General features: G+C 44.8%; 1 protein-coding gene across 1 annotated transcript in view; it reads right to left on the reverse strand.

Annotated features, from left to right (window-relative positions):
• The window catches only part of LOC129828025 (tenomodulin-like), a 147,921-nt gene that overhangs the window by 23,830 nt on the left and 108,968 nt on the right, over window positions 1-15,123 (reverse strand). The window lies entirely within an intron of this gene.

Below are 15,123 nucleotides of genomic sequence, written 5' to 3' on the forward strand. Positions count from 1 at the left end.
ATTCTCGATACTGGGCAATGATTATAACAGTGATTCTGATCCAACCATGAATTCATACTTTGTGCACCTGGTCTGAAGTTCAAAATGTAGCTAGATGTGATGGCTCATCATTGCCCATGAAAGGAAGTTAGGCTAGCGAGCAAGCATTTTAGCCAGGACAACAAAAACTAAAAGTGTGTAGCCTACTGTATGACAGAGTCCTACACTGTGCAACATGAAAGAGAGGAGGATAGCATTGGTGAGTCAATGTGTTTTGTTCTACTTTCGCACACACACACACACACACACACACACACACACACACACACACACACACACACACACACACACACACACACACACACACACACACACACAAATCAGTACCATGGACAGCCACATATTTAGCTTACGTTGATTAGACTAAATAGTTTTTGGTATCTTTTATTTGTCACTATATTAGACTAAGCATACAGTATATATACAAAACTATGTGGACACCCGTTCAAATTAGTGGATTTGGCTATTTCCGCGACACCTGTTGCTGACAGGTGTATAAAATCAAGCACACATCCATGCAATCTCCATAGACAAACATTGGCAGTAGAATGGCCTTACTGAAGAGCTCAGTGACTTTCAATGTGGCACCATCATAGGATGCCGCCTTTCCAATAAGTCAGTTCATCACATTTCTGCCTTGCTAGTGCTGCCCCGGTCAACTGTAAGTGCTGTTATTTTGAAGTGGAAACATCTAGGTGCAACAACGGCTCAGCCGCGAAGTGGTAGGCCACACAAGCTCATAGAATGGAACCACCGAGTGCTGCAGCGCGTAGAAATCGTCTGTCCTCAGTTGCAACACTCACCACCAAGTTCCAAACTGCCTCTGGAAGCAACGTCAGCAGAAGAACTGTTAGTCGGGAGCTTCACGAAGTGGGTTTCCATGGCCGAGCAGCAGCACACAAGCCTAAGATCACCAAACGCAATGGTAAGCGTCGGGCTAGAGTGGTGTAAAGCTCGCCACCATTGGACTGTGGAAATGCGTTCTCTGGAGTGATGAATCACGCTTCACCATCTGACAGTACGACAGACAAATCAGGGTTTGGCGGATGCCAGGAGAACGCTACCTGCCCCAATACATAGTGACAACTGTAAAGTTTGGTGGAGGAGGAAAAATGGTCTGGGGCTGTTTTTCATGGTTCGGGCTAGGCCCCTCAGTTCCAGTGAAGGGAATTCTAATGCTAAAGCATACAATGACATTTTAGACAATTCTGTGTTTCCAACTTTGTGGCAACAGTTTGGGGAAGACCCTTTTCTGTTTCAGCATGACAAAGCATGACAAAACGAGGTCCATTCAGAAATAGTTTGTTGTGATTGGTGTTGAAGAACTTGACTGGACTGCACAGAGCCCTGACCTCAAACACCTTTGGGATGAATTGGAACACCAACTGTGAGCCAGGCCTAATCACTCAACATCACAAATGCTCTTGTGGCTGAATGGAAGCAAGTCCTAGCAGCAATGTTCCAATATTTAGTGGAAAGCGCATGATTTTGGAATGAGATGTTTGACTAACAGGTGTCCACATACTTTTGGTCATGTATTGTAGGGGATTTGATGATGTTGAAATGTTGAAGTTGAAGTGGTTCTGGAATAGTGGAGGCAGCTCCTGTTTTCTTTGCGACTTGCGGTAGTTATAAATCAACAATTGTTTGGTAGTCCGAACATTTCGGGAAACATTAACTTGATTGACCGTGCTGTTGGTCATGTAACAGTTTGTTAAGTGCAAGATGCTTTGTGGATAGATGTTGCTCTCCAGGTTTTGTGATGAAAAAGGTGTGGTTGAATTTATTTTGCCACTATTCTGTTACTTAAACAATACAATTATCACAACACATAGGTTGTAATATTGCTTTCCCCCCCCTGGCTTGGCTTCCCAAGTGATTTTACCCACGCATCACTACTGCTTCAAATACCTGTAGCCTTTCAATAGCATTTATCTAGGCTTAATACACTATCACCCCCCTTTAAAATTGGTTTAATATGCAGTGGCAAGGGTGTTATAAGCCAAAGAGAAATACTGTGGTACAAAGATTTGAGGCCAATACGCACTTGATGCAATCACATTGATTTATGTCATATTCTTCAAAGCATCGTGTCCAACGTAACACACAACATATGACCAATGCAAGACATACACCACTGCAGTGAACGGCGTCCGGCACGCTGACATTTGTAAAGTGCCAAAGCATTCATAAACACGATCAGAGATAACACTGAGTCATTGTTGGTACATTGCTATTGACAAACCGCAAGTTCAAATGAAGATTTGTACATCCACAGAGGCACTCTGTAGCTACTCTGTGAGTAGCTACATCGAATAAATGGCACTTTGAATACGTGGCTTGGATATTCTTTTTTTCTTTTTTTCTTGGCCGTACCTTAGTGCACTGGTTGTTTATGTACTGTTTATGGGTATGCATGGCTGGCTGTTAAAATTCCCTGTCTACAAAAATGATTCATGCCCACAAGCTGAAAACGACGCTATTAATATTTATGTCGAGTGTGGTGTTATAATGAGAAATATTTATTGCTGAGTTCATCTTCGTCTGTTGTGGTGGTGAATCAAAGCGCCCCATACTGTACCAATGAGAGAGTTGATTAATGGATACAGGCAGGTGGCCAACGAAATCAATTAAGATTAATATTCCCAATCAACATGTGAGGGTCTGCTGATTGCTAAGGGATTGAATGCAAAAATAACCCAAGCCCTGTGAAAAATATCGTTTCTTTCTGGTGTTTGTGACTACAATGTCCCTGTCTGATGCCCATATGTTGGTCTATGGTCTAGTGACTACAGTAACACTAGTTAAAGCTCTATAACATGGTCGCTAACACACAATCCTTTTGACATTTAAATGACCTGCCCCACTTATTACCAGGCTCTAAAATAGTGGAGCAATAATGATTTAATGGGATATAATTCTTAACAGAAGATCACAGCAAGTATGGCTCTGCAATGTAAATAACCATTAACATTGATCAAAATGGCCTTGGCTCAGAAAGGAACCCAAACTTTAACATTTGGCTGCGTCATAAGATGCAGCCAAATGAAGATTGGACCTGATATTCAAGTATCAGTTGAGCAGTTATGTGAAATGTCGAGCCATTAAACAGTCTGGGAGAATTTGCAGTGGGATTACAGTTATATTAAAGCATTTTGTTTTATATTAACATATAGGTGGAACGGGAAAGTGGATTCCTAGGACTTGATTTATACTAAAACAGTTCATCACATTTTCACTTTTGATAAAACTCCAGCGGTGAGATTGTCCTCATCTGTATGTATCATAACTGGACTGTTTGACTTGACTTATTCACTGTTTTAAATAGGTGCATAATGTTGCTATCGTTTTGTTTAGAAAATGGGAATGGATGGCTTCCGTGGATCATTGGGTTTGTGGCACGTGCAGTATTGTTCAACTTGTAATAATATTATTAAAGTAACCTTCCAGTGAAAATTTTACTTTTAAAAGTTAATATTCTGTTAACTCATACCTAAATAATGTTACTGACTCGTCCTATACTCGTATGTGGCCAAAGCATAAATTTGATGAAAAAAAAAAACACTTCTAAAATCCCACCTCAAATTTGTATCTCAAACAGATTTGTATCTCAAAAATGCTTGCTATTTCCTCATAGAATTTGATGTCATCCTTGTGAGGAGGATAAGCTGGCAAATGAGCGGTCTACTCGCATTAGACCAGTATACGCCCACACCATTCTATTGTTGGGGTACGCCCACACCATTCCAACACAGAAAAGCTGCTTTTTAACATACTTAATTAAAACATTTTGGGAAAGGAAAACAAATACACTCGTATTGTAATTAATTATAGGTCATATTTCATAGAAATATGGAAAGACTGGAGAGTTACTATAAAAGGGATACATCAGGATTGGCAATGAGCCAATGCTAACTAGCATTAGTGCAATGATAGGACTCCACGTTAGTTAGCATTGGCTTGAGAACTACCTCTTCCTTTCTTCTTGACACAGAGACATACAATGGTATCCACGAGTTCATCTGATTCTGGGGAAGTAGATAACGTAGATGTCACGGCTTCCGCCGAAGTCGGCTCCTCTCCTTGTTCGGGCGGCATTCGGTGGTCGACATCACCGGCTTTCTAGCCATCGCTGCTCCATTTTTCATTTATCCATTCGTTTTGTTGTTGTTCCCTGCACACCTGGTTTTCATTCCCCAATCACACTACATGTATTTATTCCTCTGTTCCCACTCATGTCTTTGTGTGTGAATGTTTCGTGTTACGTGTCATTTTTGACGAGCTATTTCTGGTGTGCGTTTATTCCGTGCTTTATGTTCACGAGGTATGTTTATTTGTTTGTACTTTATTATTGTGACTGTTTGCGCGTTTTTGCACTTTGGCATATTGGATGGAGGTTTCGACGCGGTGGCGTCCATCTGTTGGTTTCTCCTGCCTAAATAAAGTGTGCGCCTGTTCACAACTCTCTGCTCTCCTGCACCTGACTCCGCTCCCAGTACGCACACTATTGACAGAATCACACACCCACCATGGAGTCTGCAGGAGCAGGTACCCCGGTCAGAGTCGAGGAGCGCATCCAGGAACACTCAGCAATGCTGCATCATCTTGGTGCCATGATGGATCGAGTTGTCCAGACCATGGACCGCTGGGAGAGACAGGAAGTCTCTGCAGCGCCTCGACTAACGCAACAGGGGTTACCTCTACCCGTCCCGTCCGGATCCAGTTCTAGTGGGATGCGTCTCTCCCTTCCCAGGGAGTATGACGGGACGGCAGCACAGTGCCAGGGGTACCTCCTACAAATGGACTTGGCCACCGTTCACCTAGCTCCCTCGGGAAGGGAGAGAGTGTCCGCACTCGTCTCATGCCACTCGGGGAGAGCTCTGGAGTGGGCAAACGCCGTATGGGGAGAAGGAGACGCGGCGTTGGACCACTTCGAGGAGTTCAGCTCCTCGAAGTAGGGAACGGCTCTTCCATTTGAGGCAGGGGGAATGGCTCTTCCGTTTGAGGCAGGGGACAAGGAGCGCACAGGAGTTCGCACTGGAATTCCGGACCTTGGTCGTTGGAGCAGGATGGAAAGACAGGGCCCTCATCGACCCCTACCGATGCAACCTGCGTGAGGACGTCCGACGGGAGTTGGCCTGCAGGGATGCCACCATCACCTTTGACCAACGGGTGGATCTGTCCATCCGGTTGGATAACCTGCTGGTCATCCGTGGACATCCTGAGGGGGCTCTGTTGGTTCCATCTTCCAGCACTCCCGCTCCGGTGCCCATGGAGCTGGGAGGGGCTGCGCGTAGGGAAGCTGGAGGGGCCTTCACGTGCACCATCTGTGGCCGCAGAGGGCACACTACCTCTTATAATACTTCAGAAAAGAACTCAGTAAAGAACTCAGTGGATAGAGATGGAGGAAGTGGATGCAGAGTTTGAATCAGGCAGTGAGTTGAGCAAAGTTGGTGAAGATCAATGTCCTGAATGGACAACATTAGTGTCAATTTCCTTTTACAAAAGTGAAATTGTATAAAATTGGGGTGCAGGATATGTGTATGAATGATAATGGATTGTTTGTTGTTGGGATGAGTTTGTTGAGTAAGGATGCATATGTGGGAGACCCATTTGAGGTGTGAAATGTAGTATGCACTTGGAGAAGTGGAGTCTATCAGAGTGACCAGGAGTGGCCTTATTCGGATTAATTGCATTTCTGAAGAACAAAGGAAGATTGTCGTGGGCCTCAAAACAAATCGGGACAACAGAAGTATCGTGCTTTGAACTTCAGAGCAGAGCTCCCATCAAAGGAGTCATCTCAGGGATGATCACACACAGTACCAATCTAAAGTTTGGACACACCTACTCTTTCAAGGGTGTTTCTACATTTTTACTATTTTCTACACTGTAGAATAATAGTGAAGACATCAAAACTATGAAATAACACATAGAATCATGTGAACTCATCAGTCCAAAGGACATATTTCCACCGGTCTAATGTCTATTGCTCGTGTTTCTTGGCCCAAGCAAGTACACTGCTCAAAAAAATAAAGGGAACACTTAAACAGACACATTCACATTTGTGGCCTGCTGGAGGTCATTTTGCAGGGCTCTGGCAGTGCACCTCCTTGCACAAAGGCGGAGGTAGCGGTCCTGCTGCTGGGTTGTGGCCCTCCTACGGCCTCCTCCACGTCTCCTGATGTACTGGCCTGTCTCCTGGTAGCGCCTCCATGCTCTGAACACTACGCTGACAGACACAACAAACCTTTTTGCCACAGCTCGCATTGATGTGCCATCCTGGATGAACTGCACTACCTGAGCCACTTGTGTGGGTTGTAGACTCCGTCTCATGCTACCACTAGAGTGAAAGCACCGCCAGCATTCAAAAGTGACCAAAACATCAGCCAGGAAGCATAGGAACTGAGAAGTGGTTTGTGGTCACCACCTGCAGAACCATTCCTTTTTTGGGGGTGTCTTACTAATTGCCTATAATTTCCACCTTTTGTCTATTCCATTTGCACAACAGCATGTGAAATTTATTGTCAATCAGTGTTGCTTCCTAAGTGGACAGTTTGATTTCACAGAAGTGTGATTGACTTGGAGTTACATTGTGTTGTTTAAGTGTTCCCTTTATTTTTTTGAGCAGTGTATATTCTTCTTATTGGTGTCCTTGAGTAGTGTCTTTGCAGCAATTCGACCATGAAGGCCTGATTCACGCAGTCTCCTCTGAACAGCTGATGTTGAGATGTGTCTGTTACTTGAACTCCGTGAAGCATTTATTTGGGCTGTAATTTCTGAGGCTGGTAACTAATGAACTTATCCTCTGCAGCAGAGGTAACTTTGGGTCTTCCTTTCCTGTGGCAGTCCTCATGAGAGCCAGTTTCATCATAGTGCTTGATGGTTTTTGCAACTGCACTTGAAGAAACATTCCATATTGACTGAGCTTCATGTCTTAAAGTAATGATGGACTTTTGTTTCCCTTTGCTTATTTGAGAGGTTCTTGCCATAATGGACTTGGTCGAAATAGGGCTATCTTCTGTATACCACCCGCACCTTGTCACACCACAACTGATTGGCTCAAACGCATTAATAAGGAAAGAAATTCTACAAATTGTCATCAAGGCAAAGGGTAGCTACTTTGTGTCACGTTCCCGTTTTCCCTTGTTTTGTATTTATTTAGTATGGTTAGGGCGTGAGTTGGGTGGGTTGTCTATGTGTTGTTTTCTATGTTGGGGTTTTGTGTGTTCGGCCTGGTATGATTCTCAATCAGAGGCAGCTGTCAATCGTTGTCCCTGATTGAGAATCATACTTAGGCAGCTGGGGTTTCACGTGTGTTTTGTGGGTGTTTGTTCCTTGTTAGTGTTTCGCCACACGGGACTGTCATGGTAGTTTCATTTTGTTATTTTGTATCGCATATTTGTTTTTGCGTTATTAAATTACCATGGAAACTAACCACCCTGCATATTGGTCCGATCCTTCTCGCCTCTCCTCGTCCGATGAGGAGGACGATATAGACTATCGTTACAGAAACACCCACCAACAAAGGACCAACCAGAGTGGAAAAGGGCAGCGACAGCAGCAGCAGCAGCGGAGAAAAATCCAGGACTCATGGACGTGGGAGGAGATTCTGGACGGCAAGGGACCCTGGGCTCAGCCAGGGGAATATCGCCGTTCTAAAGCCGAGTTGGAGGCAGCGAAGGCAGAGAGGCGCTGGTATGAGGAGGCAGCGAGGCGACGTGGTTGGGAGCCCGAGAGTCAGACCCAAAAATTTCTTGGTTGGGGGGCACACGCGGAGTGTGGCAGAGCCGGGTAGGAGACCTGAGCCAACTCCCCGTGCTTACCGTGGAGTGAGAGGGCGTCGTACTGGTCAGACACCGTGTTATGCGGTGGAGCGCACAGTATCCCCAGTGCAGTGCCGCACTGGTAGGGCAAGGTTGGGCATCGAGCCGTGTGTCATGAAGCCGGCCCAACGCATCTGGTCTCCAGTGCATCTCCTCGGGCCAGCGTACATGGCACCAGCCTTACAAATGGTGTCCCCGGTTCGCCAACATAGCCCAGTGCGGGCTATTCCACCTCGCCGCACTGGCAGGGCTACGGGGACCATTCAACCAGGTAAGGTTGGGCTGGCTCGGTGCTCAAGAGCTCGTGTACTCCTTCACGGTCCGGTATATCCGGTGCCACCTCCACGTACCAGTCCTCCGGTGGCAGCCCCCGCACCAGGTTGTCTCTCCGGGTTCTCTCTTCAGTTGCTCCCACCTGTCCAGCGCTGCCAGAGCCTTCCTCTTCTCCAGCGCAGCCAGAGTCTGAGCTGCCTGCCTGCCCAGCGCCGTCTGAGCTGCCTGCCTGCCCAGCACCGTCTGAGCTGCCTGCTTGCCCAGCGCTGTCTGAGCTGCCTGCCTGCCCAGCGCTGTCTGAGCTCCCTGCCTGCCCAGCGCTGTCTGAGCTGCCTGCCTGCCCAGCGTCATCTGAGCTGCCCGTCTGTCCCGAGCCGTCAGAGCCGCCCGTCTGTCCCGAGCCGTCAGTGATGCCCGTCTGTCCCGAGCCGTCAGAGCTGCCCGTCTGTCCCGAGCCGTCAGAGCTGCCCGTCTGTCCCGAGCCGCTAGAGCCGTCAGCCAGCCATGGCCAGCCAGAGCCGTCAGCCAGCCAGGAGCTGCCAGAGCCAACCAGCCAGGAGCTGCCAGAGCTGTCTGCCAGTCATGAGCTGCCTTTCAGTCCGGAGCTGCCCCAGTGGGGTTGTGGGGTTGATATGGAGGGTGGTTGTTAGGAGGAGGCCACGGGGGCGATTAAGGAGGCGGACAAAAACATTGTTAAAGTGGGGTCCACGTCCCGCGCCAGAGCCGCCACCGCGGACAGACGCCCACCCAGACCCTCCCCTAGAGTTTTAGGTGGTGCGCCTGGAGTTCACACCTTGAGGGGGGGGGGGGGGTTCTGTCACGTTCCTGACCTGTTTTCCCTTGTTTTGTATTTATTTAGTATGGTCAGGGCGTGAGTTGGGTTGGTTGTCTGTGTTGTTTTCTATGTTGGGGTTTTATGTGTTCGGCCTGGTATGATTCTCAATCAGAGGCAGCTGTCAATCGTTGTCCCTGATTGAGAATCATACTTAGGCAGCCGGGGTTTCACGTGTGTTTTGTGGGTGTTTGTTCCTTGTTAGTGTTTCGCCACACGGGACTGTCACGGTAGTTTCATTTTGTTATTTTGTATCGCATATTTGTTTTTGCGTTATTAAATTACCATGGAAACTAACCACTCTGCTTATTGGTCCGATCCTTCTCGCCTCTCCTCGTCCGATGAGGAGGACGATATAGACTATCGTTACACTTTGAAGAATCTCAAATATATTTGGATTTTTTTTGGTTACTACATGATTCCATGTGTTATTTCAAAGTTATGACATCTTCACTATAATTCTACAATGTAGACAATAGTTCAAATAAAGAAAAACCGTAGGTGCGTCCAAATTTTTGACTGGTACTGTATGTTCAGGTTAAATACCTGAAGAGAATTCCTGCTGTGGGAATTCAAGGCGCAGGAGAGGAGGAGTCAGTACAATTTAGCAAGGAGTCAGGCGCAGGAGAGCTGAGATGTGTGGATAAGGTATTTAATACAAGATAACACCAGTATAAACACAATACTACGGTGCGGGAAAAATACCGGTACCACGAAATAAACGGGCGTAATAACAAAACCCTGCTACAAAATACCAGCCGTCAGTAACAGCCTGAACAATAGAACAAACACGCATACAAACATGGGGGAAATCATTAAATAATGAACACGTAATGGGGGAATTGAAACCAGGTGTGTAGAAAACAAAGACGAAACAAATGGAAAATTAAAAGTGGATTGGCGATGGCTAGAAGGCCGGTGACATTGACCGCCGAGCGCCGCTCGAACAAGGCTAGGGACCGACTCCGGCGGAAGTCGTGACACTGTGGTTGGTGCCCGGCGTCTGACCCGCTGGGTGATTGGAGAAAAATAAGAACGTTTGTTGGTTCTGTTGTTTTTTGATAAAGAACACCTACCTGCACATGTGAAGCTTGGTTATGTAAGATACGCTGTATTAGCTTTCGTCGTCAAACCAATTTTAAAAGGATTTGGCTATGTTTCAAGTGTGTGCAGAAGGACAGAGTATACTGAAGAACGATGTATAAAAGGATGATGGTGTTGCAATTGTGATCCCAAGCTCCTGGAGTGCCCTGTAAGGGTGAAGGAGATTGAGGTGGCAAAAGTTTGACCGCTCTAATGAATCTCCTATGCGGAGGCGATATAAAAGAGTTGAGAAAACAAGTGACGCTAGAGAAGGTATGGTAGTAGATGCACCAGAGACTGTAGTAAGTGTTTGCTGCCAGCCAGAAGATACCATGTGTGTTAAAAAGGTGGATTTTGTGGCGCTCATTGCCACAGTTACAAACTGTATGGCTCAAGTCTCAAAGAAGTAAGAGAAACTGGACATTCATGTGGCTGCGGCAGAAAGGATTTTGGGACTTAAGGATTTTACATCTGAAGACGACCCGCACTCCCAGGCTCCCCCGTGTAGAAATCAGATTGGTTTTATATTTTACAGAACATTTTTTGATTTAGTTTATTAGTATTTTTTTGTAGTTTGTGACATTTTTTTGGGAATCCTGTTTCCATCCTGCACAGTAGGTGGCGGAAGGCACACTAAATTGTGCAAACGCCAATATACCATAGAAGAAGAAGACGAATACGAAGAAGAAAGAAAAGCACTCGTTGCATTTAAAACTACTTCTCCGTCCCCATTCCTGAATTATGTTTTATATATATTTTTTTTACCCCCTTTTCGTGGTATCCAATAGTTAGTAGTTACTATCTTGTCTCATCGCTACAACTCCCGTACGGGCTCGGGAGAGACGAAGGTCGAAAGCCATGCGTCCTCCGAAACACAACCCAACCAAGCCGCACTGCTTCTTAACACAGCGCGCATCCAACCCGGAAGCCAGCCACACCAATGTGTCTGAGGAAACACCGTGCACCTGGCAACCTGGTTAGTGCGCACTGCGCCCGGCCCGCCACAGGAGTCGCTAGTGCGCGATGAGACAAGGATATCCCTACCGGCCAAACCCTCCCTAACCCGGACGACGCTAGGCCAATTGTACGTCGCCTCATGGACCTCCCGGTCGCGGCCGGCTGCGACAGAGAATTAGACTAAATTTAACAAAGAAACTGGCGACGAGGTTCGATGGAATTATGCTGCATTTTTCCAGGATGACGACAGTGATGAAAGTAAGATCTTTCCATTGTTTGTTCATCGTTGAATCCACCATTTGTTGACTGAATGCTGCATTGTGCTTGAGCTTCAAGGAGGAGGAGAGTAGTCGAAACAGATTGAATGAAAATAAATGGAGAAACAGGAAGTCAAAGTTAGTAAAAGTTCTAACAAGTAGAAGAAAATCATTAAAAAAACTGAAAACAAAGAGTGAAAACAGGAGGATGAAGTAAACTAGTATAAGGAATTTACTAGCAAACCTGATAGAGAAGAAGGAAATGTGATAAAGTGTCTTTAATAGGAGCATTTGGTCAGTTTGATGAAACAGTGGAGCAATGGAGTGTCTACACAGAACATTTGAGATGTGACAGCCAATGGCAATACAGATTAAGTTAAAGTGGCAACATTCGTTAGTGTGATGGGAGCTAAAATGTTTAACTTGCTAAGGAGCTTGGTTCAGCATGAGAAACTATGGGATAATAATGACAGAAACATGTGAGTTTGTATTTTGAATTTCGTGGTCGCACATTGAGCATCATTGTTGCAAGTATCATATGATTCACAAATGTGTCATTTATTTTCGCAAGCTTGTATTATGTTTTGTGAAAAATGCAACAGCGGTCGCAAACTTGTGAAGTCCATTTACGACTATGAATATTACGCTGTGAATCAAAAAGAAACGTGCAGATCATTTTTTTTATCTGGCACGCTCTGAGTTCCGTCATTGTTGTCACATTACCTAGAGGTACATAAGCTTGTAGAAAGTTTTGTTAGTTTGTAGAAAGGGATTTGCAAGTAAAAAAAACTGGTTTGAACAGTGTTGGTGGCAGGACCTTTTACTCCTGACCAATCAGCCAAAACCACAGCTGCCAATTGCTGCACCATTGGCTGGATTGATCCATCAATCAAATCTCAGGAAGTAGCTTGAAGAGGAGAAGTCAGAAGCTACCCATGAATGGCAACCAGAGTAGAGAGTGTACTGTACGTTCGTTGACGGAAGATGGTAGAAACGGAGGTTTTGTTTGAAACTGGTAGTGAGTCGAGTGAAGCTAATAGTACAGAAAGTGAGAATGAGTGGGTTGCAGTCGCAAAGAAAAAGGGAAAGAAAGAAGTAAAGCTATGTTGGAAAATAGGAAACCACTAGACTCGTTTTTGGTCAAGGTTTTGGATGAATGCTACTGAGGAAATCCATTTAACGTCTCCAAGAAAATCTGGAATGTGTTGAAAGAAAGTGTGGAGACAGTGTCGTATCACATCTGGCCATGATTGGGAGTCCCACAGGGCGGCGCACAATTGGCCCAGCATCGTCTGGGTTTGGCCGTCATTGTAAATAAGAATTTGTTCTTAACTGGCTTGCCTAGTTAAATAAAGGTAAAAAATAAAAGGGGGTTATTTCCTGGGTGGCGCAAGAAATAAAGGCAGAGGATATAACTGAAGACATCGATGTGGTTTGTGCAGGTCAATTGACTTGTATGGTGGATGGAGAAAAAAAGTTTACTTCATCCATGCTACTGTTCTTTGATAAAGAGTCTCTCCCTTCTCATATCAAGTTAGGATTCATGAGATACCCTGTAAGAGCTTTAGTGCACAGGCCCCTTCAGTGTCATAAATGTAAAAGATTTGGTCATGTGTCAAGTGTGTGCAGAAGGGAAGAATATCGTATGCCAGATGAAGGGAAATGTTGCAACTGTGGAGGTGAACATGCACCTGAATTCTTGGAGTGCCCTGTGAGTTGGCAAGGGTAAGGAGAGTCCAGCGTGTCTCCTATCTGGAGGCGGTGAGAAAATTGGACGGAACGAGAGGCGGGGAAGAAGCAATGGTAGTAGAGCCAACAAGACCGAGGGATAGTGAAATGCTATATGTTAAAAAGGTGGACTTTCTATTATTTATTGCAATGGTCATAAACTGTACAGCACAAGCGGAGAAGAAGTCTAAGAAAATTGGAATCATTGTGAATGCCTCTGAAATTTTTTTAGTGTCTTCGTGATTTTACAGCAGTGCAAGAAAGGCAGTGCAAGAAATCCTGTCCGTGAATGTAGCCCCATCACAGGCCCCTGAGCCTGTGTAGGATTGTATTTTGGAGTGGACTGTGATTGAAGAAGTATAATGGTTTTCTTGTTTTTTAGTTGACGTGTTTTACTTTGTATGATGTGGTTTTACCCCTTTCCCGGAAAGTTTAAAAAAAAGTTTCCACATCCAGCTGGTGGCGGTAATGCACCCTTAACACTGGATGCCAACCGTCGTTAAACCCCATCATAGAAGAACAGAGTAATGTTAACGCTACTCGGCCTGAAGTACTAGAATAAAACTAGCTACTTGAAGGTAATCTCTTATGTGTACATGGATTTCTTGGGTGAAAACACATAACAGTAGTTTGTTTATCATATGAAATATAAATGGTACATTTCAAATTAACTTTAGCTACTGGATTCTGACATTCATCCTAGCTTTACGATCAACTGGCTACCATTAGCTTCATCAGGCAGCTTTAGATGCGAGGGGAAAACAAATTCACACCTGACAGGTGTGGCATATCAAGAAGCTGATTGAACAGGTGTACCTTGAGGAGGATTTTTGTCTGTAATAAAGCCCTTTTTTGGGGGAAAACTTGGCTAGACCTGGCTCCCCAGTAGGTGGGCCTATGCCCTCCAAGGCCCACCCATAGCTGCACCCCTGCCCAGTCATGTGAAATCCATAGATTAGGGCCTAATTTATTTATTTAAATTGATTGATTTCCTTACACTATATGAACTGTAACTCAGTAAAATCTTTGAAATTGTTGCATGTTCCGTTTATATTTGTGTTCAGTATAGAATCGGGGAAAAACTCCCACCATCATCACTGTAGCGAATAATGTTAGGATTCTAGAAAATAAAAACAATATATTTGCTAACAATATTTCAAATACTTTTTTTACTGACTTTTGACTAACGACTTAATTCCACTCCCTGTTTATTGATCGAAAAAGTTGACAATAATTATGCCCCTCCTGCAAATAGGCTGTATTGTTTTGGTACAATTATGGCTGAATAGTCTTGTGCATAATTAGCCTAGTTAGCCAAATTACTGACTGACTAGGCTTATTAAAGTTATTCCTGTTTTTGTTATTATTGCATTTCAGGTGGAGAGGGAGTAAGATCACAAGAAAGTAGAAAGCTGCCAGACAGCCACAGGATCTCTAGAGGTATTACAGTCAATGCTTATGAACTGGATATTGTATGCGAATTGCCCATTTATAGCAATGACACTAACAGAATGGTTGGATTGTTCAGCAACATGTGCAGTAAATACTAACATGGCTTTGGTGATGAAAGGTACATCATGTATTTATTGTCATCTCTCCATCAGGCCTATGCATGCTGTGACATGGGCCTGGATGGTGACACATATGCTTCCAGCTGCCAGACTGAATACCGGGGCCTTCAGTGGTACCTTACCTGACACTACAGCAAGAGACTCCTTATCTCTGTCTCGCAGCCATTTAACATCAACATGTATTTTATGTAACCAGTCATTCATACAAAGTGCTACAGACACAATAACTGACTTATATTCACTTGTCTATTTGTCCTATTCTTCAGGCTTGTCTGGTATATACACTGCTCAAAAAAATAAAGGGAACACTTAAACAACACATTGTAACTCCAAGTCAATCACACTTCTGTGAAATCAAACTGTCCACTTAGGAAGCAACACTGATTGACAATATATTTCACATGCTGTTGTGCAAATGGAATAAACAAAAGGTGGAAATTATAAGCAATTAGCAAGACACCCCCAATAAAGGAGTGGTTCTGCAGGTGGTGACCACAGACCACTTCTCAGTTCCTATGCTTCCTGGCTGATGTTTTGGTCACTTTTGAATGCTGGCGGTG

The sequence above is a fragment of the Salvelinus fontinalis genome, chromosome 29, assembly GCF_029448725.1.
Source record: "Salvelinus fontinalis isolate EN_2023a chromosome 29, ASM2944872v1, whole genome shotgun sequence".
NCBI classification, from domain to species: Eukaryota; Metazoa; Chordata; class Actinopteri; order Salmoniformes; family Salmonidae; genus Salvelinus; species Salvelinus fontinalis.